This window comes from Scyliorhinus torazame, chromosome 5 (genome assembly GCF_047496885.1).
Source record: "Scyliorhinus torazame isolate Kashiwa2021f chromosome 5, sScyTor2.1, whole genome shotgun sequence".
Taxonomy (NCBI): Eukaryota; Metazoa; Chordata; class Chondrichthyes; order Carcharhiniformes; family Scyliorhinidae; genus Scyliorhinus; species Scyliorhinus torazame.
Genome location: NC_092711.1, coordinates 121,362,213 through 121,386,508, shown reverse-complemented (window position 1 = coordinate 121,386,508; position 24,296 = coordinate 121,362,213). Strand labels below are relative to the sequence as shown.

General features: G+C 45.6%; 10 non-coding genes across 10 annotated transcripts; 5 read left to right on the top strand and 5 right to left on the bottom strand.

The window, feature by feature from the left end:
* Positions 1-1,252: 1,252 nt before the first annotated feature.
* On the bottom strand, positions 1,253-1,325 carry trnav-aac (transfer RNA valine (anticodon AAC)). Its single transcript has one exon. It is a non-coding gene; the product is annotated as a tRNA-Val (tRNA).
* An 840-nt stretch (positions 1,326-2,165) lies between these two features.
* Positions 2,166-2,255, top strand: trnap-ugg (transfer RNA proline (anticodon UGG)). The gene is given in 2 exon segments: positions 2,166-2,201; positions 2,220-2,255. It is a non-coding gene; the product is annotated as a tRNA-Pro (tRNA).
* Positions 2,256-5,940: 3,685 nt separating this feature from the next.
* On the bottom strand, positions 5,941-6,013 carry trnav-aac (transfer RNA valine (anticodon AAC)). The gene has a single exon. It is a non-coding gene; the product is annotated as a tRNA-Val (tRNA).
* An 846-nt stretch (positions 6,014-6,859) lies between these two features.
* Positions 6,860-6,949, top strand: trnap-ugg (transfer RNA proline (anticodon UGG)). The gene is given in 2 exon segments: positions 6,860-6,895; positions 6,914-6,949. It is a non-coding gene; the product is annotated as a tRNA-Pro (tRNA).
* A 5,910-nt stretch (positions 6,950-12,859) lies between these two features.
* trnav-aac (transfer RNA valine (anticodon AAC)) lies at positions 12,860-12,932 on the bottom strand. The gene has a single exon. It is a non-coding gene; the product is annotated as a tRNA-Val (tRNA).
* An 846-nt stretch (positions 12,933-13,778) lies between these two features.
* On the top strand, positions 13,779-13,868 carry trnap-ugg (transfer RNA proline (anticodon UGG)). Its single transcript is given in 2 exon segments — positions 13,779-13,814; positions 13,833-13,868. It is a non-coding gene; the product is annotated as a tRNA-Pro (tRNA).
* A 3,685-nt stretch (positions 13,869-17,553) lies between these two features.
* On the bottom strand, positions 17,554-17,626 carry trnav-aac (transfer RNA valine (anticodon AAC)). The gene has a single exon. It is a non-coding gene; the product is annotated as a tRNA-Val (tRNA).
* Positions 17,627-18,472: 846 nt separating this feature from the next.
* Positions 18,473-18,562, top strand: trnap-ugg (transfer RNA proline (anticodon UGG)). Its single transcript is given in 2 exon segments — positions 18,473-18,508; positions 18,527-18,562. It is a non-coding gene; the product is annotated as a tRNA-Pro (tRNA).
* A 3,685-nt stretch (positions 18,563-22,247) lies between these two features.
* trnav-aac (transfer RNA valine (anticodon AAC)) lies at positions 22,248-22,320 on the bottom strand. Its single transcript has one exon. It is a non-coding gene; the product is annotated as a tRNA-Val (tRNA).
* An 846-nt stretch (positions 22,321-23,166) lies between these two features.
* Positions 23,167-23,256, top strand: trnap-ugg (transfer RNA proline (anticodon UGG)). The gene is given in 2 exon segments: positions 23,167-23,202; positions 23,221-23,256. It is a non-coding gene; the product is annotated as a tRNA-Pro (tRNA).
* The last annotated feature ends 1,040 nt before the right edge of the window (positions 23,257-24,296 follow it).

The following is a 24,296-nucleotide window of genomic DNA, read 5'->3' as shown; positions in this document are numbered from 1 at the left end:
TTGATTCAGGCAGCCCTCTGTATGTTTCATTTTATTCAGTTCAACAACATCAGACTGTGTAATCTCTCTTCTCCCTCCACCATCTGTTTATTTCCATCAAGTTATTTTCATTCCTTCCATTGGTATGTTTTACCCTCAGCATTGCCCCCCTCCCCCCAGCCCATACCATCCTACTTGAGCAACCCTGTCGCCAATTGTTCGCTGACACACTGCTTACTTTGTTCTGCTATTAACACATTCTGATCTCTTGAGGCGCCACTATCAGCACCTTTGTTAGCCTTGATTAGCCTCATTTACATTCCCTTTTTCTTTCTGTCCGAGACATTTTCGTCATTTTCCACCTATTGCTGACCACTCTATCGAGGCCCAATAGGGCACGCCAACCCCGCCCCATCCACATTTGTCTGAATCTGACCCCATTTCCAGTTCTCCAGCTTTGACAAAGAGTCACCCAGGCCCGGAACGACCGCTGCCATCTCGCTCCAGAGAGGCCGTCAGTCCTGCTGAGATTGTCCAGTATGTTCTGTTTTTGTTTCAGAATGAAGCATCCGCAGTAAGTTGCATTTGTCGTTCATTTAGACATGTTTGAGATGGTGAATAAGTAGGTTTATCTGCATTTGTAAATGCATGAAATTCTGTTGTGGATGAACTAGCTCCGCATATCCAAAATAAGAAGGTCCTTTTCTTCTCATTGCCTGTCGAAAATTCAGTGCTTGTGACTTAATGTGGAATTTATTTTGGTGGCTCATGAGAGACTAATCCTCATAATCCTCGAACATACGAGATGGGGGAACACAAGTACTTTGTGCAAACATTCCTCACACAACATGAGAAGCACTTGATGTTTCTACCCGGTATGGCCCCGGGGACCTTTCGCATGTTAGGGGAATGTGCTAACCACTACACTACAGAAACCGCTGGCGGTGCAGTAATCAATGGACTTGTGCAATGTTCAACCTCACTGTGTGCCTGCAGATTCTCATGGTTCGTCTGAGAGGCCATGTCACTTATTACAAGAAGACAGCCGTTTCTTTAAAACCGATGTCTCAACTTATAAAACAATCAGGAATCGAACTTTACAGACCTGAAGATAAGTTATGTTTTGCTTGAAGTGGAAGTTAAATTGAGAATGCAGGGCTTTCGTAAATAACCTCAACCAGACGGGTGCATGCCTTTTGCTATTCCTCGTTGATGAAGACCAGTTACGAGACTGCGGCAATAGTCAGCAACAGACTAAACTGGAAGTACGAGATGTTTCTGCCCGGTTTCGAACCGGGGACCTTTCGCGTGTTAGGCGAATGTGATAACCACTACACTACAGAAACAGCTGGCAATCAACGGACGTGTACAATGTGCAACCTCACTGTGTTGCTGCAGATTCGCATGGTGAGGCTGAGAGGCTAGGCCACTTATTACAAGACGACTGCTGTTTCTTTCAAAAACAGATGTTTCAACATATAAAACCACGAGATGTAGAAATTAGATCGAACTTAACATGATCTGCGTTAACTTCACAGGGACGTGACCCATCTAATCCACAGAGCCAAAGTGGAGAATTGAACTGACTGGAGAGCTGCATCTTAACGCTGACCTTCCGGACCTCGGCCTCCTGAAATGTTCCAAAGAAGCTCAACAAACACTCGAGGAACAGCAGCGCATCTTTCCACTGGGCTCAATACAGCTTTCACACTCATAGTGTGTGCAACCGTCTCACACTGTAAATGCTGCCCCCATTCTGTGTGTACTACCATCGCAGATTTGGGTTTGAATCTTGTTTCCACTTCTTCTTTGTATCCGGGCGGTAGTTGTTGAGAGCTGGCACAGACACAGCGGCTGGAATGGCCACATACTGTGGTGTAATTATTCTCTCATTCGATACTCACCTCACTCTGTGGCCAGGGAACCCTAGGCCTTTTCTCATTTAATCTCTCCTGACTTGCACCCTGTCAGAGCGCCCTGTTCTGTTTGCTCCCACCAGGATTTGACTTGGTTAAAACGTCCGACATTTCTAACCCGTCCCGGTTTTAATGAAAGGTGATGGTGAAAGACAAGCTTTGTTGTCCTGTCGACAAATTCCGCCTGACTCGCTGAGTTGTTCCAGTATCTTCCGCAGATGTTGGATCAAATTTCGAAGGCTATAACAGCGTGCTTCGATGACATCTTTGGGCTCGTTGGTCTAGGGGTATGATTCTCGCTTTGGGTGTCGTGGTTTCGAAACTTGCGGGAGGTCCCGGGTTCAAATCCCGGACGAGCCCTTTGATAAGGTTTTCTGTTGGTCAGGCGATATGTTTTCTTCATTTCTTTGCGGCTCATTCGGCGGGATTCATTCACATTGGGTTTGCTTTGAGAAGCTGAGCTCACACGGCAGGGAACCAATAGGTTCGCGAGACAATCGGGACATTGTCTAAAAGCTTGTCTATGTGTGGACATTCGCTTACCTTTATTGACTTATTCCAGTAGATTCAGGCAGCTCTCTGTATGTTTCATTTTATTCAGTTCAACAACATCAGACTGTGTAATCTCTCTTCTCCCTCCACCATCTGTTTATTTCCATCAAGTTATTTTCATTCCTTCCATTGGCATGTTTTACCCTCAGCATTGCCCCCCTCCCCTCAGCCCATACCATCCTACTTGAGCAATCTGATCCCTGTCGCCAATTGTTCGCTGACACACTGCTTACTTTGTTCTGCTATTAACACATTCTGATCTCTTGAGGCGCCACTATCAGCACCTTTGTTAGCCTTGATTAGCCTCATTTACATTCCCTTTTTCTTTCTGTCCGAGACATCTTCGTCATTTTCCACCTATTGCTGACCACTCTATCGGGGCCCAATAGGGCACGCCAACCCCGCCCCATCCACATTTGTCTGAATCTGACCCCATTTCCAGTTCTCCAGCTTTGACAAAGAGTCACCCAGGCCCGGAACGACCGCTGCCATCTCGCTCCACAGAGGCCGTCAGTCCTGCTGAGATTGTCCAGTATGTTCTGTTTTTGTTTCAGAATGAAGCATCCGCAGTAAGTTGCATTTGTCGTTCATTTAGACATGTTTGAGATGGTGAATAAGTAGGTTTATCTGCATTTGTAAATGCATGAAATTCTGTTGTGGATGAACTAGCTCCGCATATCCAAAATAAGAAGGTCCTTTTCTTCTCATTGCCTGTCGAAAATTCAGTGCTTGTGACTTAATGTGGAATTTATTTTGGTGGCTCATGAGAGACTAATCCTCATAATCCTCGAACATACGAGATGGGGGAACACAAGTACTTTGTGCAAACATTCCTCACACAACATGAGAAGCACTTGATGTTTCTACCTGGTATGGCCCCGGGGACCTTTCGCGTGTTAGGGGAATGTGCTAACCACTACACTACAGAAACCGCTGGCGGTGCAGTAATCAATGGACTTGTGCAATGTTCAACCTCACTGTGTGCCTGCAGATTCTCATGGTTCGTCTGAGAGGCCATGTCACTTATTACAAGAAGACAGCCGTTTCTTTAAAACCGATGTCTCAACTTATAAAACAATCAGGAATCGAACTTTACAGACCTGAAGATAAGTTATATTTTGCTTCAAGTGGAAGTTAAATTGAGAATGCAGGGCTTTCGTAAATAACCACAACCAGACGGGTGCATGCATTTTGCTATTGCTCGTTGATGAAGACCAGTTACGAGATTGCGGCAATAGTCAGCAACAGACTAAACTGGAAGTACGAGATGTTTCTGCCCGGTTTCGAAGCGGGGACCTTTCGTGAGTTCGGCGAATGTGATAACCACTACACTACAGAAACAGCTGGCAATCAAAGGACGTGTACAATGTGCAACCTCACTGTGTTGCTGCAGATTCGCATGGTGAGGCTGAGAGGCTAGGCCACTTATTACAAGACGACTGCTGTTTCTTTCAAAAACAGATGTTTCAACATATAAAACCACGAGATGTAGAAATTAGGTCGAACTTAACATGATCTGCGTTAACTTCACAGGGACGTGACCCATCTAATCCACAGAGCCAAAGTGGAGAATTGAACTGACTGGAGAGTTGCATCTTAACGCTGACCTTCCGGACCTCGGCCTCCTGAAATGTTCCAAAGAAGCTCAACAAACACTCGAGGAACAGCAGCGCATCTTTCCACTGGGCTCAATACAGCTTTCACACTTATAGTGTGTGCAACAGTCTCACACTGTAAATGCTGCCCCCATTCTGTGTGTCCTTCCATCGCAGATTTGGGTTTGAATCTTGTTTCCACTTCTTCTTTGTATCCGAGCGGTAGTTGTTGAGAGCTGGCACAGACACAGCGGCTGGAATGGCCTCATACTGTGGTGTAATTATTCTCTCATTCGATGCTCACCTCACTCTGTGGCCAGGGAACCCTAGGCCTTTTCTCATTTAATCTCTCCTGACTTGCACCCTGTCAGAGCGCTTTCCTGTTGTTCTGTTTGCTCCCACCAGGATTTGACTTGGTTAAAACGTCCGACATTTCTAACCCGTCCCGGTTTTAATGAAAGGTGATGGTGAAAGACAAGCTTTGTTGTCCTGTCGACAAATTCCGCCTGACTCGCTGAGTTGTTCCAGTATTTTCCGCAGATGTTAGATCGACTTTCGATGGCAATAACAGCGTGCTTCTGTTACTTTCCCGATGCTCGTTAGTCTAGGGGTATGACATTCACTTACCTCTATTGACTAATTCCAGTTGATTCAGGCAGCCCTCTGTATGTTTCATTTTATTCAGTTCAACAACATCAGACTGTGTAATCTCTCTTCTCCCTCCACCATCTGTTTATTTCCATCAAGTTATTTTCATTCCTTCCATTGGTATGTTTTACCCTCAGCATTGCCCCCCTCCCCCCAGCCCATACCATCCTACTTGAACAACCCTGTCGCCAATTGTTCGCTGACACACTGCTTACTTTGTTCTGCTATTAACACATTCTGATCTCTTGAGGCGCCACTATCAGCACCTTTGTTAGCCTTGATTAGCCTCATTTACATTCCCTTTTTCTTTCTGTCCGAGACATTTTCGTCATTTTCCACCTATTGCTGACCACTCTATCGAGGCCCAATAGGGCACGCCAACCCCGCCCCATCCATATTTGTCTGAATCTGACCCCATTTCCAGTTCTCCAGCTTTGACAAAGAGTCACCCAGGCCCGGAACGACCGCTGCCATCTCGCTCCAGAGAGGCCGTCAGTCCTGCTGAGATTGTCCAGTATGTTCTGTTTTTGTTTCAGAATGAAGCATCCGCAGTAAGTTGCATTTGTCGTTCATTTAGACATGTTTGAGATGGTGAATAAGTAGGTTTATCTGCATTTGTAAATGCATGAAATTCTGTTGTGGATGAACTAGCTCCGCATATCCAAAATAAGAAGGTCCTTTTCTTCTCATTGCCTGTCGAAAATTCAGTGCTTGTGACTTAATGTGGAATTTATTTTGGTGGCTCATGAGAGACTAATCCTCATAATCCTCGAACATACGAGATGGGGGAACACAAGTACTTTGTGCAAACATTCCTCACACAACATGAGAAGCACTTGATGTTTCTACCCGGTATGGCCCCGGGGACCTTTCGCATGTTAGGGGAATGTGCTAACCACTACACTACAGAAACCGCTGGCGGTGCAGTAATCAATGGACTTGTGCAATGTTCAACCTCACTGTGTGCCTGCAGATTCTCATGGTTCGTCTGAGAGGCCATGTCACTTATTACAAGAAGACAGCCGTTTCTTTAAAACCGATGTCTCAACTTATAAAACAATCAGGAATCGAACTTTACAGACCTGAAGATAAGTTATGTTTTGCTTGAAGTGGAAGTTATATTGAGAATGCAGGGCTTTCGTAAATAACCACAACCAGACGGGTGCATGCCTTTTGCTATTCCTCGTTGATGAAGACCAGTTACGAGACTGCAGCAATAGTCAGCAACAGACTAAACTGGAAGTACGAGATGTTTCTGCCCGGTTTCGAACCGGGGACCTTTCGCGTGTTAGGCGAATGTGATAACCACTACACTACAGAAACAGCTGGCAATCAACGGACGTGTACAATGTGCAACCTCACTGTGTTGCTGCAGATTCGCATGGTGAGGCTGAGAGGCTAGGCCACTTATTACAAGACGACTGCTGTTTCTTTCAAAAACAGATGTTTCAACATATAAAACCACGAGATGTAGAAATTAGATCGAACTTAACATGATCTGCGTTAACTTCACAGGGACGTGACCCATCTAATCCACAGAGCCAAAGTGGAGAATTGAACTGACTGGAGAGCTGCATCTTAACGTTGACCTTCCGGACCTCGGCCTCCTGAAATGTTCCAAAGAAGCTCAACAAACACTCGAGGAACAGCAGCGCATCTTTCCACTGGGCTCAATACAGCTTTCACACTCATAGTGTGTGCAACCGTCTCACACTGTAAATGCTGCCCCCATTCTGTGTGTACTACCATCGCAGATTTGGGTTTGAATCTTGTTTCCACTTCTTCTTTGTATCCGGGCGGTAGTTGTTGAGAGCTGGCACAGACACAGCGGCTGGAATGGCCTCATACTGTGGTGTAATTATTCTCTCATTCGATGCTCACCTCACTCTGTGGCCAGGGAACCCTAGGCCTTTTCTCATTTAATCTCTCCTGACTTGCACCCTGTCAGAGCGCTTTCCTGTTGTTCTGTTTGCTCCCACCAGGATTTGACTTGGTTAAAACGTCCGACATTTCTAACCCGTCCCGGTTTTAATGAAAGGTGATGGTGAAAGACAAGCTTTGTTGTCCTGTCGACAAATTCCGCCTGACTCGCTGAGTTGTTCCAGTATCTTCCGCAGATGTTGGATCAAATTTCGATGGCTATAACAGCGTGCTTCTATGACATCTTTGGGCTCGTTGGTCTAGGGGTATGATTCTCGCTTTGGGTGTCGTGGTTTCGAAACTTGCGGGAGGTCCCGGGTTCAAATCCCGGACGAGCCCTTTGATAAGGTTTTCTGTTGGTCAGGCGATATGTTTTCTTCATTTCTTTGCGGCTCATTCGGCGGGATTCATTCACATTGGGTTTGCTTTGAGAAGCTGAGCTCACACGGCAGGGAACCAATTGGTTCGCGAGACAATCGGGACATTGTCTAAAAGCTTGTCTATGTGTGGACATTCGCTTACCTTTATTGACTTATTCCAGTAGATTCAGGCAGCTCTCTGTATGTTTCATTTTATTCAGTTCAACAACATCAGACTGTGTAATCTCTCTTCTCCCTCCACCATCTGTTTATTTCCATCAAGTTATTTTCATTCCTTCCATTGGCATGTTTTACCCTCAGCATTGCCCCCCTCCCCTCAGCCCATACCATCCTACTTGAGCAATCTGATCCCTGTCGCCAATTGTTCGCTGACACACTGCTTACTTTGTTCTGCTATTAACACATTCTGATCTCTTGAGGCGCCACTATCAGCACCTTTGTTAGCCTTGATTAGCCTCATTTACATTCCCTTTTTCTTTCTGTCCGAGAAATTTTCGTCATTTTCCACCTATTGCTGACCACTCTATCGAGGCCCAATAGGGCACGCCAACCCCGCCCCATCCACATTTGTCTGAATCTGACCCCATTTCCAGTTCTCCAGCTTTGACAAAGAGTCACCCAGGCCCGGAACGACCGCTGCCATCTCGCTCCAGAGAGGCCGTCAGTCCTGCTGAGATTGTCCAGTATGTTCTGTTTTTGTTTCAGAATGAAGCATCCGCAGTAAGTTGCATTTGTCGTTCATTTAGACATGTTTGAGATGGTGAATAAGTAGGTTTATCTGCATTTGTAAATGCATGAAATTCTGTTGTGGATGAACTAGCTCCGCATATCCAAAATAAGAAGGTCCTTTTCTTCTCATTGCCTGTCGAAAATTCAGTGCTTGTGACTTAATGTGGAATTTATTTTGGTGGCTCATGAGAGACCAATCCTCATAATCCTCGAACATACGAGATGGGGGAACACAAGTACTTTGTGCAAACATTCCTCACACAACATGAGAAGCACTTGATGTTTCTACCCGGTATGGACCCGGGGACCTTTCGCATGTTCGGGTAATGTGCTAACCACTACACTACAGAAACCGCTGGCGGTGCAGTAATCAATGGACTTGTGCAATGTCCAACCTCACTGTGTGCCTGCAGATTCTCATGGTTCGTCTGAGAGGCCATGTCACTTATTACAAGAAGACAGCCGTTTCTTTAAAACCGATGTCTCAACTTATAAAACAATCAGAAATCGAACTTTACAGACCTGAAGATAAGTTATATTTTGCTTCAAGTGGAAGTTAAATTGAGAATGCAGGGCTTTCGTAAATAACCACAACCAGACGGGTGCATGCATTTTGCTGTTGCTCGTTGATGAAGACCAATTACGAGATTGCGGCAATAGTCAGCAACAGACTAAACTGGAAGTACGAGATGTTTCTGCCCGGTTTCGAAGCGGGTACCTTTCGTGTGTTCGGCGAATGTGATAACCACTACACTACAGAAACAACTGGCAATCAACGGACGTGTACAATGTGCAACCTCACTGTGTTGCTGCAGATTCGCATGGTGAGGCTGAGAGGCTAGGCCACTTATTACAAGACGACTGCTGTTTCTTTCAAAAACAGATGTTTCAACATATAAAACCACGAGATGTAGAAATTAGATCGAACTTAACATGATCTGCGTTAACTTCACAGGGACGTGACCCATCTAACCCACAGAGCCAAAGTGGAGAATTGAACTGACTGGAGAGTTGCATCTTAACGCTGACCTTCCGGACCTCGGCCTCCTGAAATGTTCCAAAGAAGCTCAACAAACACTCGAGGAACAGCAGCGCATCTTTCCACTGGGCTCAATACAGCTTTCACACTCATAGTGTGTGCAACAGTCTCACACTGTAAATGCTGCCCCCATTCTGTGTGTCCTTCCATCGCAGATTTGGGTTTGAATCTTGTTTCCACTTCTTCTTTGTATCCGAGCGGTAGTTGTTGAGAGCTGGCACAGACACAGCGGCTGGAATGGCCTCATACTGTGGTGTAATTATTCTCTCATTCGATGCTCACCTCACTCTGTGGCCAGGGAACCCTAGGCCTTTTCTCATTTAATCTCTCCTGACTTGCACCCTGTCAGAGCGCTTTCCTGTTGTTCTGTTTGCTCCCACCAGGATTTCACTTGGTTAAAACGTCCGACATTTCTAACCCGTCCCGGTTTTAATGAAAGGTGATGGTGAAAGACAAGCTTTGTTGTCCTGTCGACAAATTCCGCCTGACTCGCTGAGTTGTTCCAGTATTTTCCGCAGATGTTAGATCGACTTTCGATGGCAATAACAGCTTCCTTCTGTTACTTTCCCGGGGCTCGTTAGTCTAGGGGTATGACATTCACTTACCTCTATTGACTAATTCCAGTTGATTCAGGCAGCCCTCTGTATGTTTCATTTTATTCAGTTCAACAACATCAGACTGTGTAATCTCTCTTCTCCCTCCACCATCTGTTTATTTCCATCAAGTTATTTTCATTCCTTCCATTGGTATGTTTTACCCTCAGCATTGCCCCCCTCCCCCCAGCCCATACCATCCTACTTGAGCAACCCTGTCGCCAATTGTTCGCTGACACACTGCTTACTTTGTTCTGCTATTAACACATTCTGATCTCTTGAGGCGCCACTATCAGCACCTTTGTTAGCCTTGATTAGCCTCATTTACATTCCCTTTTTCTTTCTGTCCGAGACATTTTCGTCATTTTCCACCTATTGCTGACCACTCTATCGAGGCCCAATAGGGCACGCCAACCCCGCCCCATCCATATTTGTCTGAATCTGACCCCATTTCCAGTTCTCCAGCTTTGACAAAGAGTCACCCAGGCCCGGAACGACCGCTGCCATCTCGCTCCACAGAGGCCGTCAGTCCTGCTGAGATTGTCCAGTATGTTCTGTTTTTGTTTCAGAATGAAGCATCCGCAGTAAGTTGCATTTGTCGTTCATTTAGACATGTTTGAGATGGTGAATAAGTAGGTTTATCTGCATTTGTAAATGCATGAAATTCTGTTGTGGATGAACTAGCTCCGCATATCCAAAATAAGAAGGTCCTTTTCTTCTCATTGCCTGTCGAAAATTCAGTGCTTGTGACTTAATGTGGAATTTATTTTGGTGGCTCATGAGAGACTAATCCTCATAATCCTCGAACATACGAGATGGGGGAACACAAGTACTTTGTGCAAACATTCCTCACACAACATGAGAAGCACTTGATGTTTCTACCTGGTATGGCCCCGGGGACCTTTCGCGTGTTAGGGGAATGTGCTAACCACTACACTACAGAAACCGCTGGCGGTGCAGTAATCAATGGACTTGTGCAATGTTCAACCTCACTGTGTGCCTGCAGATTCTCATGGTTCGTCTGAGAGGCCATGTCACTTATTACAAGAAGACAGCCGTTTCTTTAAAACCGATGTCTCAACTTATAAAACAATCAGGAATCGAACTTTACAGACCTGAAGATAAGTTATATTTTGCTTCAAGTGGAAGTTAAATTGAGAATGCAGGGCTTTCGTAAATAACCACAACCAGACGGGTGCATGCATTTTGCTATTGCTCGTTGATGAAGACCAGTTACGAGATTGCGGCAATAGTCAGCAACAGACTAAACTGGAAGTACGAGATGTTTCTGCCCGGTTTCGAAGCGGGGACCTTTCGTGAGTTCGGCGAATGTGATAACCACTACACTACAGAAACAGCTGGCAATCAAAGGACGTGTACAATGTGCAACCTCACTGTGTTGCTGCAGATTCGCATGGTGAGGCTGAGAGGCTAGGCCACTTATTACAAGACGACTGCTGTTTCTTTCAAAAACAGATGTTTCAACATATAAAACCACGAGATGTAGAAATTAGGTCGAACTTAACATGATCTGCGTTAACTTCACAGGGACGTGACCCATCTAATCCACAGAGCCAAAGTGGAGAATTGAACTGACTGGAGAGTTGCATCTTAACGCTGACCTTCCGGACCTCGGCCTCCTGAAATGTTCCAAAGAAGCTCAACAAACACTCGAGGAACAGCAGCGCATCTTTCCACTGGGCTCAATACAGCTTTCACACTTATAGTGTGTGCAACAGTCTCACACTGTAAATGCTGCCCCCATTCTGTGTGTCCTTCCATCGCAGATTTGGGTTTGAATCTTGTTTCCACTTCTTCTTTGTATCCGAGCGGTAGTTGTTGAGAGCTGGCACAGACACAGCGGCTGGAATGGCCTCATACTGTGGTGTAATTATTCTCTCATTCGATGCTCACCTCACTCTGTGGCCAGGGAACCCTAGGCCTTTTCTCATTTAATCTCTCCTGACTTGCACCCTGTCAGAGCGCTTTCCTGTTGTTCTGTTTGCTCCCACCAGGATTTGACTTGGTTAAAACGTCCGACATTTCTAACCCGTCCCGGTTTTAATGAAAGGTGATGGTGAAAGACAAGCTTTGTTGTCCTGTCGACAAATTCCGCCTGACTCGCTGAGTTGTTCCAGTATTTTCCGCAGATGTTAGATCGACTTTCGATGGCAATAACAGCGTGCTTCTGTTACTTTCCCGATGCTCGTTAGTCTAGGGGTATGACATTCACTTACCTCTATTGACTAATTCCAGTTGATTCAGGCAGCCCTCTGTATGTTTCATTTTATTCAGTTCAACAACATCAGACTGTGTAATCTCTCTTCTCCCTCCACCATCTGTTTATTTCCATCAAGTTATTTTCATTCCTTCCATTGGTATGTTTTACCCTCAGCATTGCCCCCCTCCCCCCAGCCCATACCATCCTACTTGAACAACCCTGTCGCCAATTGTTCGCTGACACACTGCTTACTTTGTTCTGCTATTAACACATTCTGATCTCTTGAGGCGCCACTATCAGCACCTTTGTTAGCCTTGATTAGCCTCATTTACATTCCCTTTTTCTTTCTGTCCGAGACATTTTCGTCATTTTCCACCTATTGCTGACCACTCTATCGAGGCCCAATAGGGCACGCCAACCCCGCCCCATCCATATTTGTCTGAATCTGACCCCATTTCCAGTTCTCCAGCTTTGACAAAGAGTCACCCAGGCCCGGAACGACCGCTGCCATCTCGCTCCAGAGAGGCCGTCAGTCCTGCTGAGATTGTCCAGTATGTTCTGTTTTTGTTTCAGAATGAAGCATCCGCAGTAAGTTGCATTTGTCGTTCATTTAGACATGTTTGAGATGGTGAATAAGTAGGTTTATCTGCATTTGTAAATGCATGAAATTCTGTTGTGGATGAACTAGCTCCGCATATCCAAAATAAGAAGGTCCTTTTCTTCTCATTGCCTGTCGAAAATTCAGTGCTTGTGACTTAATGTGGAATTTATTTTGGTGGCTCATGAGAGACTAATCCTCATAATCCTCGAACATACGAGATGGGGGAACACAAGTACTTTGTGCAAACATTCCTCACACAACATGAGAAGCACTTGATGTTTCTACCCGGTATGGCCCCGGGGACCTTTCGCATGTTAGGGGAATGTGCTAACCACTACACTACAGAAACCGCTGGCGGTGCAGTAATCAATGGACTTGTGCAATGTTCAACCTCACTGTGTGCCTGCAGATTCTCATGGTTCGTCTGAGAGGCCATGTCACTTATTACAAGAAGACAGCCGTTTCTTTAAAACCGATGTCTCAACTTATAAAACAATCAGGAATCGAACTTTACAGACCTGAAGATAAGTTATGTTTTGCTTGAAGTGGAAGTTATATTGAGAATGCAGGGCTTTCGTAAATAACCACAACCAGACGGGTGCATGCCTTTTGCTATTCCTCGTTGATGAAGACCAGTTACGAGACTGCAGCAATAGTCAGCAACAGACTAAACTGGAAGTACGAGATGTTTCTGCCCGGTTTCGAACCGGGGACCTTTCGCGTGTTAGGCGAATGTGATAACCACTACACTACAGAAACAGCTGGCAATCAACGGACGTGTACAATGTGCAACCTCACTGTGTTGCTGCAGATTCGCATGGTGAGGCTGAGAGGCTAGGCCACTTATTACAAGACGACTGCTGTTTCTTTCAAAAACAGATGTTTCAACATATAAAACCACGAGATGTAGAAATTAGATCGAACTTAACATGATCTGCGTTAACTTCACAGGGACGTGACCCATCTAATCCACAGAGCCAAAGTGGAGAATTGAACTGACTGGAGAGCTGCATCTTAACGTTGACCTTCCGGACCTCGGCCTCCTGAAATGTTCCAAAGAAGCTCAACAAACACTCGAGGAACAGCAGCGCATCTTTCCACTGGGCTCAATACAGCTTTCACACTCATAGTGTGTGCAACCGTCTCACACTGTAAATGCTGCCCCCATTCTGTGTGTACTACCATCGCAGATTTGGGTTTGAATCTTGTTTCCACTTCTTCTTTGTATCCGGGCGGTAGTTGTTGAGAGCTGGCACAGACACAGCGGCTGGAATGGCCTCATACTGTGGTGTAATTATTCTCTCATTCGATGCTCACCTCACTCTGTGGCCAGGGAACCCTAGGCCTTTTCTCATTTAATCTCTCCTGACTTGCACCCTGTCAGAGCGCTTTCCTGTTGTTCTGTTTGCTCCCACCAGGATTTGACTTGGTTAAAACGTCCGACATTTCTAACCCGTCCCGGTTTTAATGAAAGGTGATGGTGAAAGACAAGCTTTGTTGTCCTGTCGACAAATTCCGCCTGACTCGCTGAGTTGTTCCAGTATCTTCCGCAGATGTTGGATCAAATTTCGATGGCTATAACAGCGTGCTTCTATGACATCTTTGGGCTCGTTGGTCTAGGGGTATGATTCTCGCTTTGGGTGTCGTGGTTTCGAAACTTGCGGGAGGTCCCGGGTTCAAATCCCGGACGAGCCCTTTGATAAGGTTTTCTGTTGGTCAGGCGATATGTTTTCTTCATTTCTTTGCGGCTCATTCGGCGGGATTCATTCACATTGGGTTTGCTTTGAGAAGCTGAGCTCACACGGCAGGGAACCAATTGGTTCGCGAGACAATCGGGACATTGTCTAAAAGCTTGTCTATGTGTGGACATTCGCTTACCTTTATTGACTTATTCCAGTAGATTCAGGCAGCTCTCTGTATGTTTCATTTTATTCAGTTCAACAACATCAGACTGTGTAATCTCTCTTCTCCCTCCACCATCTGTTTATTTCCATCAAGTTATTTTCATTCCTTCCATTGGCATGTTTTACCCTCAGCATTGCCCCCCTCCCCTCAGCCCATACCATCCTACTTGAGCAATCTGATCCCTGTCGCCAATTGTTCGCTGACACACTGCTTACTTTGTTCTGCTATTAACACATTCTGATCTCTTGAGGCGCCACTATCAGCACCTTTGTTAGCCTTGATTAGCCTCATTTACATTCCCTTTTTCTTTCTGTCCGAGAAATTTTCGTCATTTTCCACCTATTGCTGACCACTCTATCGAGGCCCAATAGGGCACGCCAACCCCGCCCCATCCACATTTGTCTGAATCTGACCCCATTTCCAGTTCTCCAGCTTTGACAAAGAGTCACCCAGGCCCGGAACGACCGCTGCCATCTCGCTCCAGAGAGGCCGTCAGTCCTGCTGAGATTGTCCAGTATGTTCTGTTTTTGTTTCAGAATGAAGCATCCGCAGTAAGTTGCATTTGTCGTTCATTTAGACATGTTTGAGATGGTGAATAAGTAGGTTTATCTGCATTTGTAAATGCATGAAATTCTGTTGTGGATGAACTAGCTCCGCATATCCAAAATAAGAAGGTCCTTTTCTTCTCATTGCCTGTCGAAAATTCAGTGCTTGTGACTTAATGTGGAATTTATTTTGGTGGCTCATGAGAGACCAATCCTCATAATCCTCGAACATACGAGATGGGGGAACACAAGTACTTTGTGCAAACATTCCTCACACAACATGAGAAGCACTTGATGTTTCTACCCGGTATGGACCCGGGGACCTTTCGCATGTTCGGGTAATGTGCTAACCACTACACTACAGAAACCGCTGGCGGTGCAGTAATCAATGGACTTGTGCAATGTCCAACCTCACTGTGTGCCTGCAGATTCTCATGGTTCGTCTGAGAGGCCATGTCACTTATTACAAGAAGACAGCCGTTTCTTTAAAACCGATGTCTCAACTTATAAAACAATCAGAAATCGAACTTTACAGACCTGAAGATAAGTTATATTTTGCTTCAAGTGGAAGTTAAATTGAGAATGCAGGGCTTTCGTAAATAACCACAACCAGACGGGTGCATGCATTTTGCTGTTGCTCGTTGATGAAGACCAATTACGAGATTGCGGCAATAGTCAGCAACAGACTAAACTGGAAGTACGAGATGTTTCTGCCCGGTTTCGAAGCGGGTACCTTTCGTGTGTTCGGCGAATGTGATAACCACTACACTACAGAAACAACTGGCAATCAACGGACGTGTACAATGTGCAACCTCACTGTGTTGCTGCAGATTCGCATGGTGAGGCTGAGAGGCTAGGCCACTTATTACAAGACGACTGCTGTTTCTTTCAAAAACAGATGTTTCAACATATAAAACCACGAGATGTAGAAATTAGATCGAACTTAACATGATCTGCGTTAACTTCACAGGGACGTGACCCATCTAACCCACAGAGCCAAAGTGGAGAATTGAACTGACTGGAGAGTTGCATCTTAACGCTGACCTTCCGGACCTCGGCCTCCTGAAATGTTCCAAAGAAGCTCAACAAACACTCGAGGAACAGCAGCGCATCTTTCCACTGGGCTCAATACAGCTTTCACACTCATAGTGTGTGCAACAGTCTCACACTGTAAATGCTGCCCCCATTCTGTGTGTCCTTCCATCGCAGATTTGGGTTTGAATCTTGTTTCCACTTCTTCTTTGTATCCGAGCGGTAGTTGTTGAGAGCTGGCACAGACACAGCGGCTGGAATGGCCTCATACTGTGGTGTAATTATTCTCTCATTCGATGCTCACCTCACTCTGTGGCCAGGGAACCCTAGGCCTTTTCTCATTTAATCTCTCCTGACTTGCACCCTGTCAGAGCGCTTTCCTGTTGTTCTGTTTGCTCCCACCAGGATTTCACTTGGTTAAAACGTCCGACATTTCTAACCCGTCCCGGTTTTAATGAAAGGTGATGGTGAAAGACAAGCTTTGTTGTCCTGTCGACAAATTCCGCCTGACTCGCTGAGTTGTTCCAGTATTTTCCGCAGATGTTAGATCGACTTTCGATGGCAATAACAGCTTCCTTCTGTTACTTTCCCGGGGCTCGTTAGTCTAGGGGTATGACATTCACTTACCTCTATTGACTAATTCCAGTTGATTCAGGCAGCCCTCTGTATGTTTCATTTTATTCAGTTCAACAACATCAGACTGTGTAATCTCTCTTCTCCCTCCACCATCTGTTTATTTCCATCAAGTTATTTTCATTCCTTCCATTGGTATGTTTTACCCTCAGCATTGCCCCCCTCCCCCCAGCCCATACCATCCTACTTGAGCAACCCTGTCGCCAATTGTTCGCTGACACACTGCTTACTTTGTTCTGCTATTAACACATTCTGATCTCTTGAGGCGCCACTATCAGCACCTTTGTTAGCCTTGATTAGCCTCATTTACATTCCCTTTTTCTTTCTGTCCGAGACATTTTCGTCATTTTCCACCTATTGCTGACCACTCTATCGAGGCCCAATAGGGCACGCCAACCCCGCCCCATCCATATTTGTCTGAATCTGACCCCATTTCCAGTTCTCCAGCTTTGACAAAGAGTCACCCAGGCCCGGAACGACCGCTGCCATCTCGCTCCAGAGAGGCCGTCAGTCCTGCTGAGATTGTCCAGTATGTTCTGTTTTTGTTTCAGAATGAAGCATCCGCAGTAAGTTGCATTTGTCGTTCATTTAGACATGTTTGAGATGGTGAATAAGTAGGTTTATCTGCATTTGTAAATGCATGAAATTCTGTTGTGGATGAACTAGCTCCGCATATCCAAAATAAGAAGGTCCTTTTCTTCTCATTGCCTGTCGAAAATTCAGTGCTTGTGACTTAATGTGGAATTTATTTTGGTGGCTCATGAGAGACTAATCCTCATAATCCTCGAACATACGAGATGGGGGAACACAAGTACTTTGTGCAAACATTCCTCACACAACATGAGAAGCACTTGATGTTTCTACCCGGTATGGCCCCGGGGACCTTTCGCATGTTAGGGGAATGTGCTAACCACTACACTACAGAAACCGCTGGCGGTGCAGTAATCAATGGACTTGTGCAATGTTCAACCTCACTGTGTGCCTGCAGATTCTCATGGTTCGTCTGAGAGGCCATGTCACTTATTACAAGAAGACAGCCGTTTCTTTAAAACCGATGTCTCAACTTATAAAACAATCAGGAATCGAACTTTACAGACCTGAAGATAAGTTATGTTTTGCTTGAAGTGGAAGTTAAATTGAGAATGCAGGGCTTTCGTAAATAACCACAACCAGACGGGTGCATGCCTTTTGCTATTCCTCGTTGATGAAGACCAGTTACGAGACTGCGGCAATAGTCAGCAACAGACTAAACTGGAAGTACGAGATGTTTCTGCCCGGTTTCGAACCGGGGACCTTTCGCGTGTTAGGCGAATGTGATAACCACTACACTACAGAAAGAGCTGGCAATCAACGGACGTGTACAATGTGCAACCTCACTGTGTTGCTGCAGATTCGCATGGTGAGGCTGAGAGGCTAGGCCACTTATTACAAGACGACTGCTGTTTCTTTCAAAAACAGATGTTTCAACATATAAAACCACGAGATGTAGAAATTAGATCGAACTTAACATGATCTGCGTTAACTTCACAGGGACGTGACCCATCTAATCCACAGAGCCAAAGTGGAGAATTGAACTGACTGGAGAGCTGCATCTTAACGTTGACCTTCCGGACCTCGGCCTCCTGAAATGTTCAAAAGAAGCTCAACAAACACTCGAGGAACAGCAGCGCATCTTTCCACTGGGCTCAATACAGCTTTCACACTCATAGTGTGTGCAACCGTCTCACACTGTAAATGCTGCCCCCATTCTGTGTGTACTACCATCGCAGATTTGGGTTTGAATCTTGTTTCCACTTCTTCTTTGTATCCGGGCGGTAGTTGTTGAGAGCTGGCACAGACACAGCGGCTGGAATGGCCTCATACTGTGGTGTAATTATTCTCTCATTCGATGCTCACCTCACTCTGTGGCCAGGGAGCCCTAGGCCTTTTCTCATTTAATCTCTCCTGACTTGCACCCTGTCAGAGCGCTTTCCTGTTGTTCTGTTTGCTCCCACCAGGATTTGACTTGGTTAAAACGTCCGACATTTCTAACCCGTCCCGGTTTTAATGAAAGGTGATGGTGAAAGACAAGCTTTGTTGTCCTGTCGACAAATTCCGCCTGACTCGCTGAGTTGTTCCAGTATCTTCCGCAGATGTTGGATCAAATTTCGATGGCTATAACAGCGTGCTTCTATGACATCTTTGGGCTCGTTGGTCTAGGGGTATGATTCTCGCTTTGGGTGTCGTGGTTTCGAAACTTGCGGGAGGTCCCGGGTTCAAATCCCGGACGAGCCCTTTGATAAGGTTTTCTGTTGGTCAGGCGATATGTTTTCTTCATTTCTTTGCGGCTCATTCGGCGGGATTCATTCACATTGGGTTTGCTTTGAGAAGCTGAGCTCACACGGCAGGGAACCAATAGGTTCGCGAGACAATCGGGACATTGTCTAAAAGCTTGTCTATGTGTGGACATTCGCTTACCTTTATTGACTTATTCCAGTAGATTCAGGCAGCTCTCTGTATGTTTCATTTTATTCAGTTCAACAACATCAGACTGTGTAATCTCTCTTCTCCCTCCACCATCTGTTTATTTCCATCAAGTTATTTTCATTCCTTCCATTGGCATGTTTTACCCTCAGCATTGCCCCCCTCCCCTCAGCCCATACCATCCTACTTGAGCAATCTGATCCCTGTCGCCAATTGTTCGCTGACACACTGCTTACTTTGTTCTGCTATTAACACATTCTGATCTCTTGAGGCGCCACTATCAGCACCTTTGTTAGCCTTGATTAGCCTCATTTACATTCCCTTTTTCTTTCTGTCCGAGAAATATTCGTCATTTTCCACCTATTGCTGACCACTCTATCGAGGCCCAATAGGGCACGCCAACCCCGCCCCATCCACATTTGTCTGAATCTGACCCCATTTCCAGTTCTCCAGCTTTGACAAAGAGTCACCCAGGCCCGGAACGACCGCTGCCATCTCGCTCCAGAGAGGCCGTCAGTCCTGCTGAGATTGTCCAGTATGTTCTGTTTTTGTTTCAGAATGAAGCATCCGCAGTAAGTTGCATTTGTCGTTCATTTAGACATGTTTGAGATGGTGAATAAGTAGGTTTATCTGCATTTGTAAATGCATCAAATTCTGTTGTGGATGAACTAGCTCCGCATATCCAAAATAAGAAGGTCCTTTTCTTCTCATTGCCTGTCGAAAATTCAGTGCTTGTGACTTAATGTGGAATTTATTTTGGTGGCTCATGAGAGACCAATCCTCATAATCCTCAAACATACGAGATGGGGGAACACAAGTACTTTGTGCAAACATTCCTCACACAACATGAGAAGCACTTGATGTTTCTACCCGGTATGGACCCGGGGACCTTTCGCATGTTAGGGGAATGTGCTAACCACTACACTACAGAAACCGCTGGCGGTGCAGTAATCAATGGACTTGTGCAATGTCCAACCTCACTGTGTGCCTGCAGATTCTCATGGTTCGTCTGAGAGGCCATGTCACTTATTACAAGAAGACAGCCGTTTCTTTAAAACCGATGTCTCAACTTATAAAACAATCAGAAATCGAACTTTACAGACCTGAAGATAAGTTATATTTTGCTTCAAGTGGAAGTTAAATTGAGAATGCAGGGCTTTCGTAAATAACCACAACCAGACGGGTGCATGCATTTTGCTGTTGCTCGTTGATGAAGACCAGTTACGAGATTGCGGCAATAGTCAGCAACAGACTAAACTGGAAGTACGAGATGTTTCTGCCCGGTTTCGAAGCGGGTACCTTTCGTGTGTTCGGCGAATGTGATAACCACTACACTACAGAAACAACTGGCAATCAACGGACGTGTACAATGTGCAACCTCACTGTGTTGCTGCAGATTCGCATGGTGAGGCTGAGAGGCTAGGCCACTTATTACAAGACGACTGCTGTTTCTTTCAAAAACAGATGTTTCAACATATAAAACCACGAGATGTAGAAATTAGATCGAACTTAACATGATCTGCGTTAACTTCACAGGGACGTGACCCATCTAACCCACAGAGCCAAAGTGGAGAATTGAACTGACTGGAGAGTTGCATCTTAACGCTGACCTTCCGGACCTCGGCCTCCTGAAATGTTCCAAAGAAGCTCAACAAACACTCGAGGAACAGCAGCGCATCTTTCCACTGGGCTCAATACAGCTTTCACACTCATAGTGTGTGCAACAGTCTCACACTGTAAATGCTGCCCCCATTCTGTGTGTCCTTCCATCGCAGATTTGGGTTTGAATCTTGTTTCCACTTCTTCTTTGTATCCGAGCGGTAGTTGTTGAGAGCTGGCACAGACACAGCGGCTGGAATGGCCTCATACTGTGGTGTAATTATTCTCTCATTCGATGCTCACCTCACTCTGTGGCCAGGGAACCCTAGGCCTTTTCTCATTTAATCTCTCCTGACTTGCACCCTGTCAGAGCGCTTTCCTGTTGTTCTGTTTGCTCCCACCAGGATTTCACTTGGTTAAAACGTCCAACATTTCTAACCCGTCCCGGTTTTAATGAAAGGTGATGGTGAAAGACAAGCTTTGTTGTCCTGTCGACAAATTCCGCCTGACTCGCTGAGTTGTTCCAGTATTTTCCGCAGATGTTAGATCGACTTTCGATGGCAATAACAGCGTGCTTCTGTTACTTTCCCGGGGCTCGTTAGTCTAGGGGTATGACATTCACTTACCTCTATTGACTAATTCCAGTTGATTCAGGCAGCCCTCTGTATGTTTCATTTTATTCAGTTCAACAACATCAGACTGTGTAATCTCTCTTCTCCCTCCACCATCTGTTTATTTCCATCAAGTTATTTTCATTCCTTCCATTGGTATGTTTTACCCTCAGCATTGCCCCCCTCCCCCCAGCCCATACCATCCTACTTGAGCAACCCTGTCGCCAATTGTTCGCTGACACACTGCTTACTTTGTTCTGCTATTAACACATTCTGATCTCTTGAGGCGCCACTATCAGCACCTTTGTTAGCCTTGATTAGCCTCATTTACATTCCCTTTTTCTTTCTGTCCGAGACATTTTCGTCATTTTCCACCTATTGCTGACCACTCTATCGAGGCCCAATAGGGCACGCCAACCCCGCCCCATCCACATTTGTCTGAATCTGACCCCATTTCCAGTTCTCCAGCTTTGACAAAGAGTCACCCAGGCCCGGAACGACCGCTGCCATCTCGCTCCAGAGAGGCCGTCAGTCCTGCTGAGATTGTCCAGTATGTTCTGTTTTTGTTTCAGAATGAAGCATCCGCAGTAAGTTGCATTTGTCGTTCATTTAGACATGTTTGAGATGGTGAATAAGTAGGTTTATCTGCATTTGTAAATGCATGAAATTCTGTTGTGGATGAACTAGCTCCGCATATCCAAAATAAGAAGGTCCTTTTCTTCTCATTGCCTGTCGAAAATTCAGTGCTTGTGACTTAATGTGGAATTTATTTTGGTGGCTCATGAGAGACTAATCCTCATAATCCTCGAACATACGAGATGGGGGAACACAAGTACTTTGTGCAAACATTCCTCACACAACATGAGAAGCACTTGATGTTTCTACCCGGTATGGCCCCGGGGACCTTTCGCATGTTAGGGGAATGTGCTAACCACTACACTACAGAAACCGCTGGCGGTGCAGTAATCAATGGACTTGTGCAATGTTCAACCTCACTGTGTGCCTGCAGATTCTCATGGTTCGTCTGAGAGGCCATGTCACTTATTACAAGAAGACAGCCGTTTCTTTAAAACCGATGTCTCAACTTATAAAACAATCAGGAATCGAACTTTACAGACCTGAAGATAAGTTATGTTTTGCTTGAAGTGGAAGTTAAATTGAGAATGCAGGGCTTTCGTAAATAACCACAACCAGACGGGTGCATGCCTTTTGCTATTCCTCGTTGATGAAGACCAGTTACGAGACTGCGGCAATAGTCAGCAACAGACTAAACTGGAAGTACGAGATGTTTCTGCCCGGTTTCGAACCGGGGACCTTTCGCGTGTTAGGCGAATGTGATAACCACTACACTACAGAAACAGCTGGCAATCAACGGACGTGTACAATGTGCAACCTCACTGTGTTGCTGCAGATTCGCATGGTGAGGCTGAGAGGCTAGGCCACTTATTACAAGACGACTGCTGTTTCTTTCAAAAACAGATGTTTCAACATATAAAACCACGAGATGTAGAAATTAGATCGAACTTAACATGATCTGCGTTAACTTCACAGGGACGTGACCCATCTAATCCACAGAGCCAAAGTGGAGAATTGAACTGACTGGAGAGCTGCATCTTAACGTTGACCTTCCGGACCTCGGCCTCCTGAAATGTTCCAAAGAAGCTCAACAAACACTCGAGGAACAGCAGCGCATCTTTCCACTGGGCTCAATACAGCTTTCACACTCATAGTGTGTGCAACCGTCTCACACTGTAAATGCTGCCCCCATTCTGTGTGTACTACCATCGCAGATTTGGGTTTGAATCTTGTTTCCACTTCTTCTTTGTATCCGGGCGGTAGTTGTTGAGAGCTGGCACAGACACAGCGGCTGGAATGGCCTCATACTGTGGTGTAATTATTCTCTCATTCGATGCTCACCTCACTCTGTGGCCAGGGAACCCTAGGCCTTTTCTCATTTAATCTCTCCTGACTTGCACCCTGTCAGAGCGCTTTCCTGTTGTTCTGTTTGCTCCCACCAGGATTTGACTTGGTTAAAACGTCCGACATTTCTAACCCGTCCCGGTTTTAATGAAAGGTGATGGTGAAAGACAAGCTTTGTTGTCCTGTCGACAAATTCCGCCTGACTCGCTGAGTTGTTCCAGTATCTTCCGCAGATGTTGGATCAAATTTCGATGGCTATAACAGCGTGCTTCTATGACATCTTTGGGCTCGTTGGTCTAGGGGTATGATTCTCGCTTTGGGTGTCGTGGTTTCGAAACTTGCGGGAGGTCCCGGGTTCAAATCCCGGACGAGCCCTTTGATAAGGTTTTCTGTTGGTCAGGCGATATGTTTTCTTCATTTCTTTGCGGCTCATTCGGCGGGATTCATTCACATTGGGTTTGCTTTGAGAAGCTGAGCTCACACGGCAGGGAACCAATAGGTTCGCGAGACAATCGGGACATTGTCTAAAAGCTTGTCTATGTGTGGACATTCGCTTACCTTTATTGACATATTCCAGTAGATTCAGGCAGCTCTCTGTATGTTTCATTTTATTCAGTTCAACAACATCAGACTGTGTAATCTCTCTTCTCCCTCCACCATCTGTTTATTTCCATCAAGTTATTTTCATTCCTTCCATTGGCATGTTTTACCCTCAGCATTGCCCCCCTCCCCTCAGCCCATACCATCCTACTTGAGCAATCTGATCCCTGTCGCCAATTGTTCGCTGACACACTGCTTACTTTGTTCTGCTATTAACACATTCTGATCTCTTGAGGCGCCACTATCAGCACCTTTGTTAGCCTTGATTAGCCTCATTTACATTCCCTTTTTCTTTCTGTCCGAGACATTTTCGTCATTTTCCACCTATTGCTGACCACTCTATCGAGGCCCAATAGGGCACGCCAACCCCGCCCCATCCACATTTGTCTGAATCTGACCCCATTTCCAGTTCTCCAGCTTTGACAAAGAGTCACCCAGGCCCGGAACGACCGCTGCCATCTCGCTCCAGAGAGGCCGTCAGTCCTGCTGAGATTGTCCAGTATGTTCTGTTTTTGTTTCAGAATGAAGCATCCGCAGTAAGTTGCATTTGTCGTTCATTTAGACATGTTTGAGATGGTGAATAAGTAGGTTTATCTGCATTTGTAAATGCATGAAATTCTGTTGTGGATGAACTAGCTCCGCATATCCAAAATAAGAAGGTCCTTTTCTTCTCATTGCCTGTCGAAAATTCAGTGCTTGTGACTTAATGTGGAATTTATTTTGGTGGCTCATGAGAGACCAATCCTCATAATCCTCGAACATACGAGATGGGGGAACACAAGTACTTTGTGCAAACATTCCTCACACAACATGAG